We start from the raw sequence: 14,634 nt of genomic DNA on the forward strand, positions 1-14,634 counted from the left end.
AGGAGTGCAGCTGAGTCCCTGCCCTCATGGAGCTTAGTCTAGCAAAGACAGCTACCGAGTTGGCAGGGCATTTCAGTACAACGCAGCGGGTGCTGTCGGGGGGGACACACGGAACCAGTGAGTGATCGGCAGAGGCCTCCCAGGAAGCAGAACTTTAACGGGGACCTCAAGGAGAAGGAAGGTGAGGCAGGGAAAGATGAAGACAAAGAGCCTTCCACGATGGGTAGAGAGCACACGTGAAGACTGATCCAGAGGGCGGGTGCGTTTGGTCCACGTGAGGAGAGTGAGAAAGGGGTGTGGTGAGGAATGGGGCCATGCACAGGCCGTGAAGTTTTGACCAGTCTAAGGAGCCTGGTCACTCTCCTCAGGGCAACGGGGAGCCAGCGGATGGTTCTATAGTACGATTCAGCAGTACGGCTACCGGCCCCCTTTTACAGATGGGGAAACTGAGGCACTGAGGAGTGGTAGGTCACTGACCTGAGGTCACACTACCAGAAAGTGAGGGGGCCAGGATGCGATCCCAGCAGTCCAAGGCCTGAGCCTACACTCTCAAGCACGTTGTAAAGTATGTACGCAGATACAAATACACGTATGTTAAAATTAAATAAAAATTTTTTAAAAAACTGCACCCAGGGTGCAGGGCTCAGCCAAAGGCCGTACAGGCAAACCCTATTTAAGCCATTTAACAAGGAGCGTCTTAATGATCTCATTAGCCCAGACGGGGCCCTTAGGAAACTTGAGGCCAGGCCCTGCTTTAAATGGGGCTTCTTTGAAGTGGCCACCACCTGAAGCAGCCACCTGAGAGGGTGGGAACAAAGCCAGCCTGTGAGGCCTGTGTCCGCTCGGGCAGGCACCACGGGGCTGCTCACATGGCAGGACTTGGCCTCAGCAGGGCGCCCGTCGGGTTTCCATTAGCTCACTCCCAGCTGCCCTCTCCACAGGCTCGTTCAGAGGGGCGATCTGGCTGACCACACACAAGGTCATGCGTCGTGATGGCGGCAGCCAGAAGGGGCCTGTGGCCTTCCCTAGGCCTCACCCTCTCAGGTCTCGACTTCCAGACTCCTCTGAGCCCTGGCCTGGCTCGTGACCAGGGATGCCTCATGCATGGGCTCTCTCTGACCCCAGGCTCAACCTCCACCTCCTGTGTCCTCCAGTTCCTTTCATCAGTTCTCTTGTTTCTAGACTCACACACCGCGCCCCCTTCCCTTCTAGCCACCCAACTCTGGTCTCTCCATGACCCCCTTCAGGGTGGGTGCCTGATCTTCCATAAAAGCAGCTGTGGAGACCCCAACCAGACATCCCCCTCCATCCGCATGGACGTCTGCTCAGGCCAGCTCTGGGTCCTCTGGGCTCCCTCTCCCTCTGGCTGGGTCCAGCATGAAGGGGGAGGGTCAGCACCTCAGCAGGGCCCTGCCACACGTGTTCTAAGCTGCCCCAGCCAAGTCTTAGGGCGAGACCTTCTGAGAAATGAGCACCTGGCCAATTGTTCTGCCACGGGGTGCAAAATCCAGACAGGCAGAAGGAAGAGATTCACCTTTGCAGAGCTGGATGCCGTGGCCCTCCCAGCAGGCTGCGGCTGAGGCCCCTGCCTATTAATAGTCAAGCAGCTGTTTGCCTCCCTGAATGAGACTCTTTATTACAAGCTGCGTTGACAAAACGGATCCCGCTCCTTCCTGCCCAGAATATTTGAGGGTGGAGGGGCCGCGGGGAGATGTTCCTCCCTTCCAGGGAAGTTGAGAAGGTCAGCAGTGGAAGAGACCTTAACGGTGACCTCCCTCAACACTGGGGAGGCCAAAGCCAAGCTCATTACCACCAGCCCCTCAACCCCCAACCTCACTCCTCTGCCCATGTTCCCAGCTCCAGCCAACAGGCCACTGTTCCCCCAGTACTTCCTCAAATTCCCTCCCCTCCCTTGTCCCAGTTCCACTCTAGAAGCCTCAAAGTCAAGGCCTTGGGTGACTACCCTGGATGCTGACGTCCAGGCTTTCATCTCCCTTGTCCCCACCACTTCAATCCACTGTGTCTGTGGATGTGCATGCTCTGCCTTAGCTCCTGGCCTTTGCACATGCTATTTTCCCTGCCTGGGGCTCCCTTTTCCCACCCTCTTCCCATGTTTAATGGTCCCTTAAGTCTTGGCTTAAAAGAGACCACTTCAGGAAGCCTTGTCTCCCTGTACCCACCTCAGTGTGCTTTCGTGTTCTGCTAAATCTTCCTCGTCATCTGAAGTTCTGGGGGGGTAGAGTGGGGTGGGATTTTGTGGGGGTTTTTTTCATTGTATTTCTCCTCCAGCCACCAGAACACTACTATATGACACTGAGCTAAATCAGAGAAAGGACATGTGAATTCTTCCTCCCCTTCCTCAGACCCCCACAGTGTCATCCATCACCACGTCCTGTTAATTCAACCTGACTGAGAACAGGAGATCTGGAAATAGGCCGCCTGAGTTTGAATCATGGCTCTACCACTTACCGGTTGAGAGACTTTGAGTAAGTCATTTAAACTTGCAAAAGCTGAGTTTCCTCACCTGTAAAATGGAGCCAGCCATATGGCCTGCCTCAGAAAGTTGTTGTAAGAGGTCAATGAGAAAATGCTTGCAAAGTGCCTAGCCCAGTGTCTGGCGCATTCAGCAAATGTTAGCTGCAAAAATAATTTAACTCAGTGTTTCATTCGCCACAGAATCTTTCCTCCTCTTATTAACCACTGTCCATGATGGTTGGTGTTCCACAACACATGCTTTGAGAAATGCCTGTCTAGCCTAACCTTCCTGCTACTGAACAGGTGAGGGATGTGAGGCCAGAAGGAACAGAGGAAAGAGCCATGAATGTAAGAGTTAGGCACTGTCACGTGGCTGCATCTCTGGGACTTGGCCTGGACAGCTAGGTCCGTGGCCACCTGCTAGCAAGCCTGCCCGGCAGGCCTCCCAAGAAAGGACCAGTCCCCAGGAGGCCCACTGTCTTCACATTAGAGCAATCTGGGCATGAATTTGGGTTCCCAAAGCCCCTCAGAGTGCCTAAGGATGTTTGTGCCATGAGTTAAAGGGACTTGTTCCTTCTCTGCCTGATGGGGGGTAGAGAGTGCCTGGAGGTGGTGACAGGAAGAAGGAAGAAGACATTCATGCAAGCCTTGGAGCTGATGCTCTCTGCTTCCGGGAGGTTGGCTGGCTGCTCCTCCTCTCCGGGCTTCACAGCCTTCTTAAACTGTCTTCAAAGAGGGAATACGTATCCCTGCCTGCTGCAGGATTTTTCAGTCCCCAAAGCACATTTACTTCCATGATCTCACTTGATCTCTTCACTGCCCAACCTGTGAGCAGAATAAGGCTCTCCCCAGCATGGCTGATGGTAAAATTGAGGCTCAGAAAAGGCAAATGCCTTGCCTAAGTCCACAGAGTGGGGGTATGACCATGCTGAGGCTGGAACCCAGGTCTCCTGGCTTCCCACCAGGTGCTCTTAGCACTCCACCTGGCTGTTGATCAAGGCAGGTAGCAGAATGTTCTCTGTGGTGTCAGAGGCCCAGGTCCTTTAAGCAAATAACTCTAGGCCCATAAACATATGAAAAGATGTTTATCCTCGTTAGGATTCCGAGAAATACAAATTAAGACCGTTATGAGATATCCTTTTACATCCACTACATTGGGAAAAAAAAGTAAGGAACCTGACAGTACCAAGTGTTGACAAGGATGGGAATCAACCAGATGCTTCCTGCTAGAGGAAATGTCTGTGGGGATAAGTGATTTGGAAAACAATCTGTTATTATATATATACATTTTTTAAAAATAAATTTATTTATTTATTGTCTGCGTTGGGTCTTCTTTGCTGCACGCAGGCTTTCTCTAGTTGCAGCGAGCAGGGGCTACTCTTTGTTGCAGTGCACGGACTTCTCATGGCAGTGGCTTCTGTTGTTGCAGAGCATGGGCTGTAGGCGTGCGGGCTCAGTAGTTGTGGCACACGGGCTTAGTTGCCCCGCGGCATGTGGGATCTTCCCGGGCTGGGGCTCGAACTGTGTCCCCTGCATTGGCAGGTGGATTCTTAACCACTGCGCCACCAGGGAAGTCCTATTATATTTTATAAAGTTGATCATTCACTTTCCCTACAATCTAGCAATTCCACTCCTGGACATATATACTTCCAGGTGTATATACACCAGTGCTTACCTTTTTTTTTTTTTTAATTTATTTTAGTTATTTATTTTTGGCTGCGTTGGGTCTTCGTTGTTGCACATGGGCTTTCTCTAGTTGCAGCGAGTCGGGGCTACTCTTTGTTGCGGTGCTCAGGCTTCTCATTGCAGTGCCTTCTCTTGTTGTGGAGCACGAGCTCTAGGTGCGTGGGCTTCAGTAGTTGCAGCACACAGGCTCAGTAGTTGTGGCACATGGGCTTACTTGCTCCACAGCATGTGGGATCTTCCCGCACCAGGGCTCGAACCCGTTTCCCCTGCATTGGCAGGCGGATTCTTAACCACTGTGCCACCAGGGAAGCCCAGTGCTAACCATTTCGACCACACTGGTTGTTAAAATTTTGAAATAATTCCATGTTGGTATTAGTAACCAAATAATACCAGTTAGTAAATAGCTACTACTCTGAGTCTCTCCCCAATCCCTTCACCATGTGACGCCCTGTGTTCTGGCTGCCCCAGCTCCTCCGCTGGGGACATCCCCAACCTCTCCATGATCCAGCAACTATACGGTTAACACCTGGCCTCTCAGAACACCTCCAAGCCAGGTTCCAGCTCCATAGCATTCATCCCGATTGCTCAGTGTCCTTATTTTTCTGGTTGTTTATTATTATTATATACACCAGAGAGAAACTCTTTTCCACATTCACCAAGAGAAATGCACAGTTTATTCATAGCATCAATGTTCTTAGGAGAAATAACAACCACAATAACAAATCAACTATAAATAACTTGATGTGCACGGACAAGAGGTGCCCATCAGAGCTGCTTCCTCTTGCTGGGTCAGAGAAGCTGGTCAGGACTCAGGGTAGAGGAAGAAGCTGGGCCCATACTTAGTGGGGCCCAGTCCCAGCCAGATGGTTATGCTGGATAGCAGGTACTAAGCCATCACTCTGGGCCAGGAGTTCTGTGCCTTTGGGTTGTATCTTATTTACCAGCAGAGGAGCAAGTTACTAGTCTTCATCTCATTTTACAGGGAGAGAAACTGACATGTAGAGAAGAAGTAAAGGGGCTTGTCCAAGGTCACACATTGTGGAGCTGGCGTTTGCGCTCTCGTCTTTTTGATTCCGAAACGCAAACTCTTCTTCACTACCGTGTGCTCATCACTGCGGACTGGAGGCTCCTAGGATGTAGGACTTTCTCCACTTGGGGTCCCCAGCCTCCAGCCCAGAGCCTGACATATGGAACATGCTCAGCAGCAGAGACTTGATCCAACAAATCAATCAGTTAATCAATCAATCAACCTGCTGTGTCTGACCTCAGCCTCTGGACCTGGCCTCACGCCCGCTTACCACCTGCCTGATCCCTGAAATCCAGGCCACAGGCCACTTCTGCCCTGATCTCCCTCACTTCCTGAACTCCTTGATTTTGAACGGGGATTTGTGCAAAAATCTTCTCTGAGAAGCCCTTCCGGATCTTTAAACACAAAGAAAGTGACACAAGCCACTCATTCCTTCATTCTCTAACCGTTGATTGAGCACGTACTGTATGCCAGGCTCTGAGCTGAGCTTGGGGGAAACAGCACTGACCAGACATGGTCCCTGATTTCTGAAGCTCAAAGTCTGCCCTGGGTGACCCTGAACCTGAAACTGCCTCCCCCAGAATAGCAGGTGCTGAAATGAAGCCCACGTGCCTGGCTCAGTATCCCTTCACCCCAGCAAACTGGTAAATCAAAGCGTCAGGCACTGCAGTGCTTGGTTGGGTGTTCTGCCTCCATCGACCTCCTGTCTGACCTTTTGCCTGAGGAAGAATTTGTTTTTGCTCCAGGAAGAGAGGTATAGCTGTGGGGAGTTCAATGTGCTCATTTATTTGTTTGGTTTCCTTAATTTAATCTCTTTAACAAAAATAAAGATAGTATGTTTGCCCTAATGGTGGCAGGCCCCCGCCTGAGATGTTATTACTACACTTTCCAGAATTAGAGTCACACCGTTACTGCTAATGGCCTAGGTGCCCCGGGCAGTGGGAGAAGCACCAGGTGGGATTAGGAGCCTGAGTCCCCAGCCCAGCTCTGCCAATAATTGATGCTGGAAAAGTCATTTCACCTTCTCAGGCCTCATCCCCCTCCTTCGTAAAGTGAGCGGGCTGAACACACTTATAAAGACTGAACTTTCACATTTACTGTCTCAATTTGCCTCCATAATATCCTGCGAGGAAGGCATTTTGATCCCTATTTTATTGATGGAGAAATTAAAGCCGAAGAGACAGAAGAGTCCAGGTGACCCAGCCAATCAGAGGCAGAGACAGGACCCACAAACAGACTCCTGACCCTTGCCTGGCATTCTCTTGTCTTCACCAGGGTTTCTGGTACTAGAGTAACGTCCAGATGCCTTTAAAAACATTCTCTTCGATCCTGAGAATACGGCAAGGGATCTTGACTGCGGAGGTCTGCAGACACAAAGTATAAGAACCTTCTCGGTTTGATCTACCTCAAAATCTTGGTTTACTCAGGGGACTGTGGAATCATTGATTCTCCCAGTGCCCATGTGATCATAAATACAAACACCAACACGGGTGTAGTCACATGGCCATGCAACATGAGGCACATGAGACAGACAACCAGATGATCCAAAAATATAATTTTTAATTGTTTGAGATTATCATTGAAATGAGCATAAAAAAATTAAAGTCTTAATGAACTTGGGAACTACCCCCTGCCCCCAATCTGAGATTCTGTCAGGCTGCCTCCATGTCGCTGAAAAACCCCTCCCAGTTCTAACATTCTTTGAGTCTCCCTGGTAACCATCTGCTGGTTGAAATGACAATTAAGCTGTTCAGCTGCCTGGTTCACTTCGTTCCCTCATTATGGCTCCATGCCAGGGTCAAGAAGACCTGAATTTACCCACCTGCAGTGACATGCAGAAGGAGGAGGGAACCTCCCAAGGTCAGGGATGGGTCTCGAAATACAGAGTAAAAAAGACCTAAACCTGGTCGAACATCATTCATTCATCCACCATCCCATTCACGAATCCATCGTTCTTAGAACATTCACTCCTGCCTGTCCTCAATCTGGGAAACAAGAGATAGGGTAGGAAAACATAAATAAGGTTTACCACAGTGTGTATAATGTGCCACTATCCATGTCATGTAAATACATGTATGTATATACCCACCGGTAACATTGCTTCCTCCTGGGAATCTGGGGGAGGGGTTGGGAAGCTGGGAGACTTACTTTTCTCTGTATCTTTTTTGTACATTTACAATTTTGCATCATGTGTATGTATCACCTACTCCAGAAATGTTTCAAAGTAAACAATGCTCCCGACTGCCATCCCAGTGCTCTGGTCGTTTGAGCAGGCTGACCCCTCTGTCGTGGTGCTGGTGTCAGTGGTAGTACTTTGGGGTCAGTAAGTGGGGTGAATAAAGAGACATCTCCTGGATAGTGGCATGGACATATATACACTACCAAATGTAAAATAGCTAGCTAGTGGGAAGCAGCCTCATGGCACAGGGAGATCAGCTCGGTGCTTTATGACCACCTAGAGGGGTGGGATAGGGAGGGTGGGAGGGAGATGCCAGAGGGAGGAGATATGGGGATATATGTATATGTATAGCTGATTCACTTAGTTATAAAGCAGAAACTAACACACCATTGTAAAGCAATTATACTCCAATAAAGATGTTTAAAAAAAAAAAAGATAAGCTAAATGACCTAAAAAAAAAGAGAGAGAGAGACATCCCCTGGCCTTGTTGACCATGGCTCTATGGCCTTGTCCAAGAGGCTGCTGACCTGAGAGGGCTCTGCCCACCCACCCCTAGCTTGATCCCACCCCAACAGGGTGCTGTGCCCAGGATGAATTACTTGGAGGAAACAGGGGTAACCGCCCTGCTGTGGCCTCAAAGAGACCTGTTTTGGTGGCCATAATGTGGTCACATATGAGTGAAAGTGACCAGGCACGTGTGGCCCTTTCTCCCCCAGACAAATATTTTCCTTGGAGCCATCAGGTGCTCTCCCAAGCCTGCTGCCACGGGTGCATGGGCAGCTTTCTGCAGCGATGGTGTGCATACTGCCTTCTCTCCTGAGAGGCCAGGAATGCCACTCCACTCACATCCCTGCCTCTGGAGGCAGCCAACATGCCTCGGGACCCAGGGCTGGTAGATCTGGGTTCCCGGTGTCCCAGTTCCTCCAGAGACCCAGTCCCACTCCGAGATGTAGTTAGATGGGGCAGCCTCACGGGATGGCCTTCTGGGTGCAGCTTCTCCAGAGACTTTTCTTAGTGAGTCCTGCCTGGGGGCCTCAGTACTTCCTGCCGCTGCCCTCCTCTTCCCCGCCTCCCAGAGAACTCAAGACTGTCCTCATCCTTATTTTATTTTTTTATTTTTATTTTTTATGTTTTTGTCCACTCCACACAGCTTGTGGCATTTCAGTTCCCCAACCGGGGACTGAACCTGGGCCACGGCAGTGAAAGCGCTGAGTCCTAACCATTAGGCCACCAGGGAATTCCCCCTCATCCCAATTTTACAAGTGAGGAAGGTGGAACCCAGAGGTAAGGTAACTTCCTCTCAAGTTCACCAAGCCTATAAACCTCTCAGGCTGAATTCAGCCCAGGTTGGCCCAGCTGGAGAAGCCACTCACCTCTCACTCCACCCCAGGGCCTCCCAAGAAGGGCGCTATGACCGAAAAATGGCCTCAGCTTCTGCAACCCGCAGAAGCCCAGACGGCAGAGGAAGAGATTGGTGCTGTTGGTTATATTAAAATGTAAAACTCTTGTGCAACAGGACTCCATAAATAAAGTGAAAAGACAAGCCACCAACGGGCAGAAGATAGTAGAAACAGACCCAGGATCAGAGCTGTCACAGATCAATAAGAACGACACAAACAACCCAGGGAAACACGGCTCAGGATACAGAGGCAATTCACAGGAGAGGAAATGCAAAAGACCAATAAAATGATGAAAACGTTTCTGCTTCACTGATCAAAGACATACAAATTAAAACAATGAAGGGGAGGCATTTAGCCCCTATCAGAGTGACTTAAGTTCTGAAGTCTGACAATAGCCTGCCTGAGCCTGGATGTGGGAAGGCAGAAATTAGCCAGGCCTTCAGATGCAAGGATGCCCATGGCTGTGTGGTTTGTACAGTGGAAAACTGGAAATAAATACCCATCAACAAGAGAATGGATTAATAAATTGTGGTACATACAATGAAAAGGATTAGAAGAGTGATGATGTATTCTGCAGAGATCTGCACATTAACTGGATAAATTTCAAACAAAAGGTTGAACGAAAACAAGTTGCAGAAGACAATGTACAATATTATATCATTTACGAAAACTTCAAAAATCTGCAAAGCAACACTTTATGTGTTTTATGAATATATACATATGTAGCATAAATATGAAAACATGTACAGGAAGGATTCACACCAACCCCAGGGAATGGGGTGGTGACTCTCTGGGCAGGAGGGAGGGGAATAGGCTGAGAAGCTCCTATTTATTTGTGATGTCATGTTTCACGATCTAGGTCCTGGGAACATAGGAGCTGTATGTATTTGTCTCTATATTTTTCATGGTAAATATTTTATAATAAAGAAAAGCAGGGGGCTTCCCTGGTGGCGCAGTGGTTGAGAGTCCGCCTGCCGATGCAGGGGACATGGGTTCGTGCCCCGGTCCGGGAGGATCCCGTGTGCCGCGGAGCGGCTGGGCCCGTGAGCCATGGTCGCTGAGCCTGCGCGTCTGGAGAGAGGCCACAACAGTGAGAGGCCCGCATACCGAAAAAAAAAAAAAAGAAAAGCAGGGAGCTGGACAGTTGCTCCAGGGTCAATTGTCTCTCAGGTCACTGATCACGGTTAGAGAATTCCATCGGAAATGTACTTCTAGTCATTGCTCCTAATTCTGTTCCTTCAGGATCCCATGTGAAAACCCAACTATTGGTGGCATACATACGATTTGGCTCCTGCCCTCAGCAGGCTACTTGTGCAGGCTGGCAACTGCAGAGAGGAGCCCGCATCTCCCAGCCGTCCCCTCCATTGCCACCCTCCTCCACCCCTCACCACCTCTTCCGGCCCTCTCAGCAGATGGCTGCTCACGCAGCATGTTCTTTTCTGTGGAAAGTCCTTGAGAAGCTCAGAGGCAAAGAAGGCTCAGATGAATTGCACCACATTTGTCAGTGGAGTTCTCTTTGCTAACAGTGGACCAGGCTCAGCAAGGGATGCTTAGTGGGAAGAACTGAGCTGGGAGTCAGGACATCTGCTGTTGATTTACTGGGTAAGTGACACAACCTCTCTGAGCCTCAGTGTCTCCCCAGGTACACTGAGGGAGGTGCAAACCTAGAAGCATCAGCATTTACTGGGGAGCTTTGAAAAATGCAGATGCAGGGGCCCCATAATCAGAATTGCCTGAGGTGGGGCGCTGGAATTGTCTTTCTAGTGAATCGCCAGGTGATTCCAATGCCTGGGCAAGTCTGGGAATCGTTAGACGGTCATTCCAGGTTGGACATTCACGTCTGTGAGAAAACTCTACCCACATCACCTTATTTTCTCTCCCCACCCCCAGTGCCTCCCTGCATCCTCGTTAATCATCACCCTGAATAGTTTATGCCAAACAGGGTGCTGGGTGAGAATGAGGGAGCAGATGAGCTTCCAGAATGCAGCCCCTCTCAGCCTCCCACTCCTTAGTAACTGCAGGAAAGCTGAGGAAGAAGGCGGGGAGAGGGGCAAGCACTGGTACCCTCCATGGGGAGAGGAGGGGCTGGTGGTAGGGATACGGCCCAGCTGCATAATTCCTGCCCCTCCACCCCCAGGAACCAGCACCCCAGCCCCTAGAGAGAGCTCCTTCTTCTCCTCCCTCCCTCCACACCCGGGCGAGGGCAGGAGTCACCGCAAATCACAGAATTCTAGAACTAGAATGTCAGAGGCAGACCAATGTTTTCCCAATTGCAGCCATTCACGGCTGTCTTACCACCTGTACTATTATTTAATTGATACTTTCTTTGACATTGACTCACTGTTTTTTTTTTTACTTGAATGCCTACTTTAGCCCCACTCTAAGCAATGATACCTGTGAAATAACAGGTTTGATGGGCTGGTTATTTTTTGTCTAATACACTTTAAAATAAATACATAATGATTTCCATTTTGAAATGTCCATCTATGTATCTCCTGAAATCATTTTGTGAGTCACCGCACTTTTCAGAAACATTAAACTTGTCCATCCCTCTTGTTTACAGAGATGCAAACTGAGGTGCAGGCAGAGGTGGCATTTGCCACAGGTCACAGTCCTGGGTGGAACCTCATTTTTCCACAGGCATCCACACTGGAGAGGCTAAGGAGTACAAGCCACAGGGCTCTCAGTGGGCCCCAGGCACCCTGGCGACCTTGACCTTTAGGGAGACCTTCTTTGGTTGTGCACTGCCCCCTCCTGGCCCGTTCTTCTGCAATGTGGCTCCTCCTGGAAGGAGCAGCCGGAAGAGGGGGGCCTTGCTGCGGACGATGGTGCTGAGATGAGAAGCTGGGGTAGTCAGGGAAGGCATCATTGTGGAGGTGGCATTTGTACTTGGTTTTGAAGGATGAACAGACCAGGATGGGCCTGAATGCCGATTAGGAAACTGTGATTTGATCCCATGGTCAGTGGTTCATCTGGGGAAGGTTTGGTAAGCAGCAGAGTGGTGCAATGCCAAATGGAGTGTGAAGAACACACAGGGGAAGGGAGAGTGACGGGGAGAAGAGAATGAGGGCAGAGGTTGCCTGAAGGGAAGAGCAATGTGGCAATGGTCCAGGCAAAGAGGGACAGGGCCTACCTCTGCCTCGACCCCACTGGGGACTTCTCCAAGTCAGTTCCTACCTTTGGGCCTGTTTCCTTATGGGCAAGAGGGGAGAGCTGGGCTCCATGCCCTCCAAGGATCCTTTCGGCTCTGAGAAATAACCACATAAAGAGGAAATTATGCAATAGCCAGGTCATGGAAGCAACCTAAATGCCCATCGACAGATGAATGGCTAAAGAAGATGTGGTGCATGTATACAATGGAATATTACTCAGCCATAAAAAGGAACGAAATTGGGTCATTTGCAGAGATGTGGATGAATTTAGAGACTGTCATACAGAGTGAAGTAAGTCAGAAAGAGAAAAACAAATATCACATATTAACGCATATATGTGGAACGTAGGAAAATGGTACAGATGAACCGGTTTGCAGGGCAGAAATAGAGAGACAGATGTAGAGAACAAACGTATGGACACCAAGGGGGGAAAGCGGCCAGGGGGTGGGGGTGGGGGGTGGGATGAATTGGGAAATTGGAATTGACATGTATACACTGATGTGCATAAAATGGATGACTAATAAGGACCTGCTGTATAAAAGAAAAATTCCGGGCTTCCCTGGTGACGCAGTGGTTGAGAGTCCGCCTGCCGATGCAGGGGACACGGGTTCATGCCCCGGTCCGGGAAGATCCCACATGCCGCGGAGCGGCTGGGCCCGTGAGCCATGGCCGCTGAGCCTGCGCGTCCGGAGCCTGTGCTCCGCAACGGGAGAGGCCGCAACAGTGAGAGGCCCGCGTACCGCAAAAAAAAATAAAAAAATAAAATAAATTCAAAAATTAAAAATAAATAAATAAAGTGTATTTGAGTCAAAAAAAAAAAGAAGAAATTATGCCGACGAGACTGGATTGTCAGAACCCTTTTGGCAGTTAATCTGGCTTTAGCTATTAAAATAAACATATTCATCTCCTCTGGCCCCCTTTTGATTCTATCCTATGAAAATTAAAGCTCTGGTCTGTACGAATGTATTTACTAGGCTATTCTGAGCGGCACTGTTGTATTAGCCAAACAACCAGAAGGGACTAACCCATATCACACTACCCCCTGCCTCTGTCGGTCGGTGGTGCCACGGGGGAACGGTTAAGAGCGCTCAGCAGCTGGGGCCTGTCCGAATGCTGCCATTCACTGGCTGCACGGCTGAGGCCCTGACCTCTCTGAGCCTCAGTTTCCTCATCTGTAAACAGGGCTGATAACCAGTTATATGCCGCCTAGGGTGCACAGCAGAGGCTCATGGTACCCACTCTACAAATGTGAGCTGTTACTGTTACTCAAAAGGCCATGGCAGATCCAAACATCCAGAGAAATGGCTCTAATATGTTATTAACTGAAAAAAAGCAAGTTGCGGATTTGTGCGTTTAGTATGATCCCCTTTCGTAAAATAGAAAGAAGAGAGAACGGAAAAGGGGGTTGAAACCTGGTGAAGGATGTCTGTGTCTGCGAGGAAGAAGGACGTGAAGGGATCTGACACTAGGCCCCTGAGACGGGTTGGGGAAGGGAGGGGTTGAGGGTCGGGAATGTTACCGAAAGCTCGGCCTCTCTGTACATCGGTGCCAAATCAATGCTCAGAGACAGAGTTCTGGGTGAAGTAGAAAAGGATAGCTTTATTACTTTGCCAGGCAAAGGGGGGCTCCTGCCTCGAAAAACTATGTGTCCCAACCGGGGAGGATCTGATGAGGGGTCTAAAACAATGGTTCAATGGTGGGGTCTCTGACAAGATTAGGGGTGAGGAGGGCTTGCACTTCCTTCATCACGTCTCAGGTGGTCGGTCTCCTGAGCTTCTCTTGTCCCTTTCATCTTTTTTTTTTTTTTTTTTGGTTGCAGCAGGGTCTAGTTCCTGGACCAGGGATCGAACCCGGGCCCCCTGCCTTGGGAGTAGGAGTCTTCTTCTTTTTTTTAAGATGTATTTTATTATTTATTTATTCATTTAATTTACTTTTGGCTGCGTATGGTCTTAGTTGTGGCACGCAGGCCCTTCGTTGCGGCATGTGGGTTTCTTTCTAGTTGTGGAGTGCGGGTTTCCTCTTCTCTTAGTCATGGCACCCAGCCTCCAGGGCACGTGGGCTCTGTAGTTTGCAGCACTCGGGCTCCCTAGTCGAGGTTGGCGAGCTCAGTAGTTGTGGCACGCGTGGGCTTAGTTGCCCCGCGGCATATGGGATCTTAGTTCCCTGACCAGGGATGGAACCCACATCCCCTGCATTGTAAGGCAGATTCTTTACCCCTGGACCATCAGGGAAGTCCCAGAATGGGAGTCTTCACCACTGGACCACCAGGGTAGTCCCTTTGATTCCTTTAATCTTTCCTCAGGTGGTTTCTTAGCTGCGGAAGAAGGATTAGCAACTTGATTAGCAACTGTTCGAATCTGCCCTTTGCTTTTTTTGTTTTTTTCTTTTGCGGTATGCGGGTCTCTCGCTGTTGTGGCCTCTCCCGTTGCGGAGCACAGGCTCCGGACGCGCAGGCTCCGGACGCGCAGGCTCAGCGGCCATGGCTCACGGGCCCAGCCGCTCCGCGGCATGTGGGATCTTCCCGGACCGGGGCATGAACCCGTGTCCCCTGCATCGGCAGGCGGACTCTCAACCACTGCGCCACCAGGGAAGCCCCGAATCTGCCCTTTGGAACTCAGGGTAGGTCATGGAGGCTGGAGTCTTGACAAGAAACTGGGGACAAAAGGGCCTCCATGCCCGGGGGCCCCAAAGGGCCTCACTCGGTTTCAGGAGTGG

This window comes from Delphinapterus leucas, chromosome 3 (genome assembly GCF_059928025.1).
Source record: "Delphinapterus leucas isolate spDelLeu-1000000601 "Yukka" chromosome 3, BTC_Dleu_Yukka2, whole genome shotgun sequence".
Taxonomy (NCBI): domain Eukaryota; kingdom Metazoa; phylum Chordata; class Mammalia; order Artiodactyla; family Monodontidae; genus Delphinapterus; species Delphinapterus leucas.